The sequence below is a fragment of the Lissotriton vulgaris genome, chromosome 11 (assembly GCF_964263255.1).
Source record: "Lissotriton vulgaris chromosome 11, aLisVul1.2, whole genome shotgun sequence".
Classification (NCBI taxonomy): Eukaryota; Metazoa; Chordata; class Amphibia; order Caudata; family Salamandridae; genus Lissotriton; species Lissotriton vulgaris.
The window spans coordinates 981,881,676-981,894,383 of NC_141699.1; the positions used below are offsets into that span (position 1 = coordinate 981,881,676).

At 43.2% G+C, this 12,708-nt stretch overlaps 1 protein-coding gene across 2 annotated transcripts in view; it reads left to right on the top strand.

Annotated features, from left to right (window-relative positions):
* Positions 1–12,708, top strand: part of LOC147683812 (NACHT, LRR and PYD domains-containing protein 1b allele 5-like) — a 213,968-nt gene that overhangs the window by 23,961 nt on the left and 177,299 nt on the right. For both annotated transcript variants that reach the window (XM_086944210.1, XM_086944209.1), the window contains exon 3: positions 6,878–6,916. The gene's annotated coding sequence lies outside the window, so the exon portion shown is untranslated. The remainder of the gene's footprint in view (positions 1–6,877; positions 6,917–12,708) is intronic.

Consider the following 12,708-nt stretch of genomic DNA (forward strand, 5'->3'; position numbering starts at 1 on the left):
ATGTAAAATATATTGAGATGGATTTTAAATCTTACCTAAACTCATGGCTGATTGTCAATGTCTGCAACATGCACCTGTTAAGGACGTGGGAAAAGGGATTGGCAGAATCCCTTTTCCCACAAAAGGGGAACTATTTTTAATTGTGAGATCCAGTGGTGACTGGTGAATTTTCAAAGTGGTGGAGCAAACATAGCTGCACGTACTGCACTGATATAAAAAGTTACCTAACCAACTGTAAAGATATTTATGTAAAATGAGTCTTGTTAGACCTGGCATCCTTGGTGTGGTTTCCCCTGACTTTCTGCCTTCTGACTATCTGTGTTGCTGACTTCATTCTTTCTGGCTTTAGGATTCTAGGCACTTTGCCACTGCTAAACATTTCTAAAGTTCATGTGCCCTGTATTCTAAACATGGTAACATTGGCTTAGACACAATTTGCATATTTAACTACTTCCTTATAAGTTCCAGGTAAAGTGCACTACATGTTCCCAGGGCTTGTAAATTAAATGTGAATAGTGGTCTTGCAGCACTGATTGTGCCACCCACTTCCATAGTCCTTTAAATATGTCTCAGGCCTGACACTGCAGATCCTGTGTGGGCAGTTTTAAACTGCCATTTCGACCTGGCAAGGTAACTTACTTGCCAAGCCCAAACCTTCCTTGTTATTAAATATAGGTCACCCCAAATGGAGGCCCTGGTCAACCCCAAGGGCAAGGTGCAGTGTATTTAAAAAGTAGGACATGTCCTGGTAGTGAACTACCCTTAAATCAGTTTTTCACTACTGCAAGGCCTATTTCTCCCATAGGTTAACATTGGGACTGCCTTATAACATTTTATAAGTGTAGTTTCCCCGCGAGACAAGATCACATTTGGTGTTTCTGGCACAACTTATGGCGAAGTTGGTTTTTAAATTGCAGTTCAGAAAATGCAATTTTTAGAAAGTTGCCATTTTGATACTTGTACCATTTGGTGCCTTCTGCCTGTCCCTGAAATACACGTCAGGGGTGGGTGACAGCTTCCTGCTTTCTCTCTAAACAACCACCCAAAAAGGAAGAATAGATGCGACTGAGCAGCAATCTGCATGTTGATGGGTCATCCTGAGGCAGGGTGAGAGGGAATAGCTGACATTTCCACCTGAATAGGACTGTGCCTGTCACCTACACAAAGGGGTTCATAGTCCTATAGTGAGTCTGGAGCCATGCCAGGAAAGGCAGGGCCTTGTGCTCTTTAAAGCATCTCTTTGAAGTCTCCCTACTTCAATGGCTTATTTGGGTATAAATAAGTACTGGACTTCTGACACCATGATTTCAGATCTTTGCTGGAACTGAAGACATTCTGCCAAGAAGAAGAGCTGCTGTGCTGTAGGAGGAACTGCCACTTTACTGTCTGCTTTGCTGGGTTGGCCTGCTGATTGCTGTGCTGCAGGAGGGACTGATACTTTGCTACCCGCTTTGCTGTTTTGGCCTGCTGCTTCTTGCCTGGGAGTGAGAAGGACTGGACTTCCTCTCTCCATTCTTGAACCAAAGTTCTCCAAGGGTTTGCTGGCTTGCCTCCTGTTGTAGAAGGCCATCAAAAACTTACCTCAACTCTAATTCAGCTGCTGCACTCTGCCAACTGTGAGTCCTTCTCTGCCAAGATGTGCTAATCCACTTCTGGGCATTGAAAGTGGCTTCTACAGCTCTTTTTCTGCAAAAATCGACACAGTGATTACCTTCTGGCGATCAGAACCAAGGCAGTGCCCTTCAACGCTGATGCATCGCAGATTTGAGGACATTCCTGCTTGACTCGACAACAATGTGTGATCTGACTGCAAGACTTGACTACGACGCAGTGCCTGCATTATAAGCGGTTCAACGCTGACGCATGGCCCGACTGTGAGGTTCGATGACACATCACCTGCATCGTAAAGGGTTTGACAATGACGTGGGACCCTAGTGCGAGGCTTGACGACGCATCTACCCAAGTTCGTGGATCGGAACCGACACTTTGAGCCTTCGACACCGACGCTTGCTCCATCCAAGGTACTTTTCCAGCAGGCCATGCGTGGGTCCTGTAGCCAGGCTGCCCTCCGTCCAGTCGGCCTGAACTTTGAATTTACTCCAGTCCTGTTCGACCTCAAGCTACCTCTAAGCACTATTTGCTTTTAAACATTCATATCTCAAGGTCTACTTAATGGATTTTTGTCATTTTGGTAATGCTTTACTCATAAAAATATTCTTTATTTTTCTAAACTGGTGTGGATTCTGTTTCTGGTGTTTTCACTGTTATACTGTAATTTAAGTGTTGCGCAAATACTTTAACCATTACCTCTTTAGTTGAGCTAGACTGCTCTGTGCCAAGCGCCCAGAGGGGTACAATGTAATTTAGGTTGTGTATCTGACTTACCCTTACTAGGATTGTGATCCCTACTTGGACAGGGTGCATAAGTCTGCCAACTAGAGACCCAATTTCTAACAGGCCTTCTTGCAGAAATGTTTTAAAAATGTGGTAAATGTTTGTGACTAAAAGTTGTTGGTTTTGCAGGTTGTTGAGGCGGCGCTCATGAATTATTTCAAAGTTTCAGTGCGTGCCGCTGAAACCCAAAAGCATTATTTCTGTGTGTTTTTACTTGTTAGGAAAATGTTGCTTTTTACAGAAACACAGGGCACGCCAAGCGCAGAGCCCGCAAGTATCAGTGTCTCATGAGAAGCAGTGCATGTCTACTGCAGTGTTCCCATCCTGGTTTCTGTGAACGATAGCAGGTCATTGCTGTTAGAATGTTAAATACTATTGGAATTTCTGCCAGTGTATTCAGTTTTCAGTTTTCTTCAGTTTAATTCTTTATTCGGTTATTAAAACAGAATAACCATAAAAGTACAAATAAAATCACAATTAAAATTCATCCAATACACCAAGATCAACTCGTCATAGTTCAGGATACAATTGATTTACGTGATTTAAAAACATTTTTTAAAAATGAAGAAATACATACAATAGTTAAAATGTTATCAAGCTTCTGTACAGCTACAAAAGCAGGGCGACATCGATTAATTTCCATGGACTTCAATAATGGAACAACCCATATTCGTCTCGGCATTGTATAAAATTTACAAAAGAAAAGTATATGAATATCTGATTGTTCTGACAAATCATCGCAGGGGCACTTAATCAAATTTTTTGTCCAGTCATTAGTAACGGGGAAACTAAGTAACCTAAACAACAAATTAATTCTGAAACGGGTTAATAAAAACCTCTCATTTGTAGTTTAACATATGGCTGCATTTTCCTAGAAATCATAATTTGTTCATGGGCCACCACCACCGTCGTTTTTTTCATTTCTATTGATGTTCTATAATCATGTAGGTAGGTCATACACTTCTCCTTCAAAAGCTTTCTTGAAAAATTACATTTAGAGGATGGGTCGGAAAAATAATTCCCCATACCCAAATCCGTGAGGAATTTCCTCACGTAGCACAACCATCTTATTTTGCCACTCTTTTCTAGCCCGACCACATTGTTCATAATCAGTGTATTCTAAAGTGATACCTCGCTTCCAAATATGCAAAAAAACTCGCCAAGGCTCCATTAATAATATAATCAATGTGAAAGCCTGCCATGGTTGTCTTTCATATGTTCCATATTATTATTTAACTGTTAAAAAAAGTTATTTTTAATGTGCCTGCTGTCTGCCCTAAAGCTGCTAAGGGCAATGTTCAATATGCCTGGACTGTTCCAGCACACTAACAAGCTGTGGAGATTGTCTGGGCTGGTGACTACCCTCACACTGTTTCTACATTGCACTTGTGAAGCACAATAGCCCTTTCAAAATTGCCCACATTGCCATGCAAGGTGTGACATTCCCCCAGTAAAACAACAATGCAGGTTCTGGCAGGATTAGCAATAGGCTGAGGCATACGTTTGCCATTAACACACTTAAAACATACACAGAGAAACACACATTAACAAGCTGTGGAGATTGTCTGGGCTGGTGACTACCCTCACACTGTTTCTACATTGCACTTGTGAAGCACAATAGCCCTTTCAAAATTGCCCACATTGCCATGCAAGGTGTGACATTCCCCCAGTAAAACAATAATGCAGGTTCTGGCAGGATTAGCAATAGGCTGAGGCATACGTTTGCCATTAACACACTTAAAACATACACAGAGAAACACACACAAACACACCATCCCTCAAACACACAGCTGATTCCGCCACTTCGCAACCAGAAATAGTGTGTGTCTTTTCTCAGGTAGAGTTAACACACACAACACAGCTCCCTTAAAAAGAAGGGAGGTCGGGCACAAACAGCTCCAAATTCTCCCCTGGGCTTTCTAGGCCCTTAGCCAAGTATTCTTTGCTTTGTGAAAGTATTATAGAGTGTAGACTTTTAATGTTTTGATGAGAGAAAACAAGGACCCCCTGGGTATCAGTAATACATAGACTCCTAGGGCAGGGTAAAAACCAATGTGGAAAAAAACTCCTAGGCCATCAGCTAAGTATGTGAACAATTAGTCTAAGACCAGTAGAGGAAAGGAATATCAAAAAATGAAATGTATATTAAAAAATATATATTTAATTAACATAGATAAAAATCATATAGAGACTCGGACACATAAGTCAAACTATATGATACAGTAAAAATATAGTACATTAAAATTCATCAACAGACTTCAAACACGATAAATACAGGACATATAAATCATACTCGCATATAAATCAGACAAGTAACAAATAATAATACAATCAAGATCACCAATGACATAAGGGACATTGTAGAATTATTTATAAACACTCGACGCGCGTTTCGGCAGAGAAATCAGCCTTCCTCAGGAGTCACAGATGAAACTATTAGCAGTATTGACTTTCAAATCACTAGCACAACCAATCGATGATAACTTCTTGATTAGTCAGAGCCGCTTGATAAAGGCTAAGTCCTGGTTAAAAATGTCGAAAAGAGAAGACACGTTGGTTGTTTATATGGTAGTAGTGATGATTTACATAGTAGTAGAAGTGATTCCTGCAAATCTGTTTCAGACCCCACGGTAAATAGAATCTAATTTTTTCTTTTTTTACATATATTCTGTAGATAAATAAAAGAGACAGAGCCCTGATGAGAACCCATAAAGTGACAGGAATGGGTTCGAAACGCGTCGGCTTTTGAATCAGGAATGCATTAATTTGCAGTACATTTAATGACTTTGACAAATTTAATATGCACTAATTTGCTACTTGTTGAATAATAGTATCTAAATGTTCACTTTGTCCTTTGTTTAGTTAGATATCATTTATGTGAGTCTAATTGTTGATCAAAATGAATATGGTGTTTATATATGTAATGTAATTTATGTGGTGTTTATATATGCAATGTGGAATGTAATTTGCTTTGAAAATTTATGTTGGAATTGTTGAATGTATTTAAGTGTCTTTTTTGTACCTAAACGTTTTTGAATATAATGAAATAAAAAGCAAAAAGGTATTAAGTAAATATACCAAACAGACCATATAGTAATACTGGTTTGTTTTCCTCAATTGGGAGGTGTCAAGTAAGGTTAAGTTGGCAATTTTTTTGTACACATTTAATTGATGGTCCAGTTGACTTCATGGTTAAGGACCTAACTCCTTAGTGTCAGAAAACTATTTACAAGGTATTGAGGAGGCATTAACGTTATATCATGATAATTTCAAACAAAATTCAAGTCACTTAAGGCCTTATTTAGGGTTTAACGGATGGGATACTCCATCAAAATGTGACGATTTGGGCCGTGGCCAGAAACCTAAGTTACTTACTACCTTAAGCAGATGTTAGATGACACCTGGTCTGGCATCTTCTTTTGTTCTCCCAGTCAGGCAGGCTCCAATCCCATTGGGAGGGGAGGCACTCCCATAATTTGTTTGGAGCAACCACTGAGTAGTGCTGATCTCTGTGGCACACAGGCTATACACAAGGGGATAAAGGTTTCCCCATTTTGGAGTTTAGAAATTAGGGGCACTGCAGATTTTTTACATTAGGGCAGACAAGAACTCCTGCAAAAGTGGGTAGAGCTACCCCTGCAAACCTTTACCCCATTAGCTAGGGAGGGGATAGGCGTCACCCCCACCCACAAGTCAGTGACAAGCATACATGTGGCATCCAGTGGCACCCTCTTAAGAAAAGTTTCAGGACCTGAGAATGATCAAAAGAGGGCTAAACCTGCTATTTGTGACCTGAGAGGAGCCCTGAAGGAGTGGACCTGCTCCTTCATGTATTCAGGACAGGTGCGGACTCCAACGGTCATACTACTGACCTCTTGTTCAAGATACCTTGACACAACAAGCTGCAAGGGGCCTTATCCTGCATCTGTCCAGTTCAGCTCACAAGTTCCAACTGGCCCTCCCATGAACCCTGTTGTTGGCCTCTGCTGGAGTGGGCCCTGACCCCAAAAGTGCTGTTCCGGAGGTAAAACTTTGCTGTGCCTGACTGGACTTCTCCTACCACCCCTGAAAACCTAGGACTTAGAAATTTTATAGAATATTTCAATAGTAGCTGATTGTTTCAAAAGTAATTTATTTGCAGTGATGGAGTGATCAACCCATGATTACAGAAAGCAAGGATCACTCCCCTTTTGTCAGATCATAATCCTGATGTGGAACAAATGTCTTCTATCATTGTATTATCATAGCATCAATACATGTAACAATGGTAAATGAATACACTGGTGTTCTGCTTTGAAACAAATCTGCTAGGCATTTATAATTTGAAAAAACGTGCTTTGCATTTTCCTTTGAATTCTATTTCTATTTGAGTGTAAAAACATCATGTTCGGTTCTGCCGTTTCTACTGAAAGAGTCTACATACAAGTTTTCTTTGCATTGTTTAATAAAGTAAGCTAATTTTGAATACTTATTTTCATTGCAGAAGGTGACAGTTTAGAAGATGAAGACACTAAAGATTCAGGTAAAATATATATTAATTAATGTGTTTTGTTCTTTCTGTAATTGTGTTATATAGCATTGTCACAATATATGAAAAGCATTGTCACAAGAAGCAGCTAAGACAGGCAGTGTGGCCCTATGACTAATCATGTGTTTGCGGGGGTATGGCCATTCAAAATGGCCAAAAGGATGCAATTCTAAGAGACTCTAATCATGCGAAATCCTGCTGCCCCTGGCGTTACTAACATTTAGGTAGGCTACAAAGCTTACCTTACAGTGTCCCGGAGCCCAGGGGATGCAAAACAGGTGGTGATTGATGTGGGGACGGCCACCTACACTGTTCTGACTGTTGCGGCCTGCGGCAGGAATGAACACCATGATCAGGGCCTGGCAGCGGACCCTCTGTGTCCCAACTGCCTTTCTGCCAGCTTCATGTGGCGGTTACAGGAGGCAGCCTTTTGAGCTGCGATCCGGCTCTCTTGATCAATCGAGTGGCATGTGGGCGGCTCCCTGAGTGTCGGGGAGTATAGCGGTCTCTCCCTGGCCTGAATGCTGTGGCTGCACTTAACTGGCGCTTGAATTGAGTCCCGCTTACGGAGCCGTGATCTCCCCTGGGCGGGCTCTGCAGTTCCGCGTTGATATGGGCCCACAACTAAGAAGCGGGGCCAGTTGGTCGGCATTCCTTCTCCCCTGTTACTGAGTGGGAAGCGCCGTGGTGAGTGAACGATTCTGGACTGACTGGTGGGATGAGGCACCTGTGTGAGGTCCTTCTGGGCTCTCCTTGCAGTACTGAGAGCTGGCTATGTGGGGGAGACATTCACGACCTGTGGAGGTCTCTTTTGAAGGGGTCTTCGGCCTTTTTTTTAGTGCAGCGGTCCCAGTGGGAGCCTGTGTCGTGGGGCCTTGTGACTCTCGTGCCTGGAAATGTGGGCCCCCGCATCTGTGTGCATGGCGGCCTCAATACATGGATTGTATTATTCCTTTCGCAGAACTGGCCTCTCTTTCTTCTGGACATGCAGGAACCTTTTTGGGCGCTTTTGTGAGAGGCCTCATACTGTGCAGTCTGGTGTGGTTGCCACCCGCCCATCTAGTGACTGCTGATTGAGGTACAGTTGAGGGACACTTGTGCTCATTTGTTGCCCAAAGAAGGAGCTTTGACCCTTGTGGGGTATAGGGGTGGGTTGGGGTCGGCCTGGATGCTGGTGCGGAGACAGCGCAGGGAGCGGGGATTCCCGGCGCTCCAGGGGCAGTGGCGCCGGCAGCCTTCAGTAAAGGCCTTGGAGACGAGGTCTCGCTGAAATAATGTCAGTTTTTGGGGGTTACAGGAACGAGCTGAGGGGGATTTAACAAGAGTTTTGTGGAACGTTGGATTTGGGATGTGTGGAAGCCTACTGGACTCTCCCCCTCCCCCTTCTTTGTGACCAAGAAGATGCAACAGACGTTGGTGTAGCCCCCCAGACCTGCTCGAATCCTCAACTCGTGCTGCCCAGAGATGGATTGTGCCCACTCACTTCAAGAACCACAGGATCTCAATTTATCCAGATTACACTGACAAGCTACAGGGATCCCGAAAGGGCTTCCTGGAGGTTAAGGCTAAGCTGCGATCGATAGGCCTCAGATACATGTTGCTGTATCCAGCTTGATTGAGGGTTTTGTCCGTGGCCAAGTCTTACTTCTTCGATACTCCAGAGGATGTTTGATGATGGTTGGAGGTCTGGGACAAGATACCCAGGGAGAGGACGAGACCTTGGTAAACTGGTACGCATAGTCGGGACCCTGGGGTAGGGTGCTCATTGCCCAAACTGGAGGTCATGGGAGGAGCAAGCGTCTGGAGAGGCGTCAGCCCTTGAGGGGGAGAGACGAACGAGAGTCATTATCCAAGGAGATGGTACTATTTCGGTGGCTCCCAGTCACAATGTGTTGGATTCCACGGTGGGCATGCCTGTCAGGAGCTGCTTTGGACTTGGGCGACTCAGCTGCCTGATTTTTGACCATGTATTGTGTCATGTTCTAGTCTCTTCTGCATTCATTCTCTCTCCCCTCTTTTTCTTTTTCTTAGGGGTGGGGGTGAAGCACCTGGGGCACTGCCGGGGCTATGTCTATTTGTTGTACTGTTTTTAAGATGTGCTGGTTTGTGCTGTGTTCCTAGTACAGCGCTACATTGTGCATGGGGTTCGGGATGCTCTTCCACTGTTCAGTGGTAGGTCTTGGTTGGGGTACGGAGTTTAGGCTGTGGGTCCTGGCGGAAGGGATCTTAAGTCTTTTACTGTTCATCCAGGGTGGAGGGGATTGGAGGTGTTCAAATGTTTTGCATTCCTTTTGATGTGGGGTATATGTTCTTGATTGCAGTGTGCATGAGATACCAAATTTTTGCTTTTCTCCGGCTGGAATTCTGGGGTCAGCATCCGGCTGGGGTTATTGGTGGCCGGTACCGCAGGGCTTGGGTTGTAGTGGTCAATGGCTGACTGTACTAATGTTTTAACTAGGAATGTCAAAGGCCTTAAGGGCTACTCCAAGAGGTATAGGGTGCACTCGTTCCTTAGGCGCCACATGGTGCAGATAGTGTGTTTGTAAGAAACTCATTTAATTTAATGGGTGGGGAAGTTCAGAAACTGGGGTAGAAATGGAGGGGTCAATTATTCTTGGCTACTTACTCCTCCCATACTAGAGGAGTGGCCATATGGTTTGCACCCGGGGTCCCCTTTCGACATGCTTACAGTAGGGCAAACAATGGGGGGCTTTACCTTTTACTCCAGAGTACACTGGATGGTAAAGACATTACAATCCTAAATACGTATGCGCCTAATTTGGATGACATATTATAAGAACAATGGCCAGCAATGGGTTTTATTGTTTTTCTATTTCTCAGCACTGTTAGGACCTGTATTGAATAGTCAAAGTACCTACACCTGAGATTAATCAGTGGCTGTCCTATGTTATTAATTTTTAGAAAAAGAAGTCCAACAAAATCAGAACAAACAGTGTTACCACACTAACACAGTATATACAATGAATGATGAATAAAATGCGAGAAACCAGGGTTTTGTGTTGACTGAAAGTTATTATTTGTTTTCAAGACAGAAAAATATATTTATATACAAAAAAGATGGGCATTCATGAAAAATAGGGTACATACATGGATATTATTTAGATATTCAAGGTATTAGTTGTTTCCTCCTTTGACATATCTAAATACTAAGTCCAGACTGCTTAAACACAATAGTACATTGATTTCAACTCAAAATCAGAAGAAAATCAAAAGATGACATAAAATCAAAGGTGCAGAGTTGGACTAAAATAGTCGACGTTTCGGTCTTTTTGGGAGTTTTTCATAAGACCATCATCAGGACAAAATAGTTCTATATACAATAGATGACCCTTTTTACTTAGTTAGAGACACGTCAAAATAAATTCAAGACGGCAGCAGCACTTTCAATTGTAGGCTTGCTTACCGGATTCGTTTGAAGTTTTTGGCGCGGTCACGTCCGAGATTCAAAAAATATACAAGTGCTTTGAAATTGATCGAATTTGGACATCCCGTCAGAAATTGTAGACAGCACTCCTGTATATAATACGAGTGAAATTTTGGCACAAAAGATTCACTTCTTTGCCTCGTACCAACGCCACAATTGAAAGTGCTGCTGCCGTCTTGAATTTAATTTGACATGTCTCTAACTAAGTAAAAAGGGTCATCTATTGTATATAGAACTATTTTGTCCTGATGATGGTCTTATGAAAAACTCCCAAAAAGACCGAAACGTCGACTATTTTGGTCCAACTCTGCACCTTTGATTTTATGTCCTCTTTTGATTTTCTTCTGATTTTGAGTTGAAATCAATGTACTATTGTGTTTAAGCAGTCTGGACTTAGTATTTAGATATGTCAAAGGAAGAAACAACTAATACCTTGAATATCTAAATAATATCCATGTATGTACCCTATTTTTCATGAATGCCCATCTTTTTTGTATATAAATATATTTTTCTGTCTTGAAAACAAATAATAACTTTCAGACAACACAAAACCCTGGTTTCTCGCATTTTATTCATCATTCATTGTATATACTGTGTTAGTGTGGTAACACTGTTTGTTCTGATTTTGTTGGACTTCTTTTTCTAAAAATTAATAACATAGGACAGCCACTGATTAATCTCAGGTTTAGGTACTTTGACTATTCAATACAGGTCCTAACAGTGCTGAGAAATAGAAAAACAATAAAACCCCTTGCTGGCCATTGTTCTTATAATAAGTATTGCCCGAGCCCGCAAGGGTATATTGGGTTGCTCACCTACATATCCAGTTAATTTGGATGACAGGCATTTTTATGCGCAAATTCAGGACCTTCTGGAGGATAGTATGGGCTCCCCTGTTATTTGGGCAGGGGACTAAAGTTGCATCCTGGATAGGGAGAAGGACCCCCCTCCTTCCGAAGCAGGGTACTAAGCCCCTGATGAAGGTTCTCTTGCCGCGGTCATGTGCAACTTGGGTCTCCTTTACGGCTGGCGGGTACTTCACCCGGAGGGGTGGGAATACACCTGCCATTATCCAACCCACAATACTTGTAGCTCCCTGGACCATATGTTTGTGGCTGGGCTGGACCCTGAAACGTTGATCGTGGTGACTCACTTGGGGTAGTTCCTCTCTGACAACGCTCCTGTGCTGCTCCGGTTGGGATGGGGGATGCTTTCCTCTGGGTGCAGAGTTGGCGCATGCCTTCAAAACTCTTGATGGATGTGGTATGTCAGGATGCCCTTAATAGGTCCAAGGCCCCTAGTGGTGATGGCTTCCCTGTGGAGTTTTTTCAAACCTATTCCGCTACACTCAAAGAGAAGTTGTTAGTAGTCCTCCATGAGGTGTAAACGGTTGGGATCCTTCCACCTGCTATGCGGGAAGGAATTACATGTCTTTCCTTGAAACCCGAGGTGACCCTGCTGGCTCTTCTTTGTATAGGCCCCTCACTATGCTTAATTCCGATATAAAATACAATGCAAACTACTGGCGACCAGACTGGGGGAGGCATTCAGGATTTGGTGCATGAGGATCATTGCTACTTTAATGCTGACCCGCAGCATGGCGTTTAATTTGTATAGGCTCACGCATGTGTTGCACAAAACTATGGATGATGACTGCGAATTGGCTCTTGTCTCCTTAGATTTAGAAAAAGCCTTTGACACGGTGGAGTGGGCTTATTTGATGACAGCACTAAGGAGGACGGGATTAAGGCCCATCTTTTGTAGTTGAATGCGGTTGCTGCATACTGACCCCTTGATCTGCATTCGGGTAGGGGGAGAGCTTTCAGAGGAGTGGTCGATTGATAGGGGAACCAGTCAGGGATGTCCTCTCTCACCACTCCTCTTTGCGCTTGTGATTGAGCCACTGGCCTTATTGAGGGATTTTAGTGGGAGGCTCAACGCATGTCATCTCCCTATATGCCAATGAGGCGCTGATATATTTCTGTGCCCCCAGCAGGTTGGTACTTCTCTTGATAGGGTTTCTGGCGAACTTTGGTGGGGTGTCCGGCTTACGGCTTAATGTCTGAAAGTCACTGCTTTTGCTACTTGGGTGGAGTTAGTGGGGAACAGGCCTCCCAGCTCCGTATTCTAGGCCTCCACTGGGAGATAGATAGATTTTGTTATGTTGTCATTCAGTTTGCGCATACTGAGGCAGGACACCAGCGTTTGAATGTGGAGACGGTCATAGAAGGATTGGAGGGCTCAATAGGGTTTTCAGAACAGGCTCCCAGTGTCAGTGATGGAGTGAGGCAGCTGTGGCTAAGATGCTTTTTCTCCCTCACTACCACTACTTTGTCCAAAA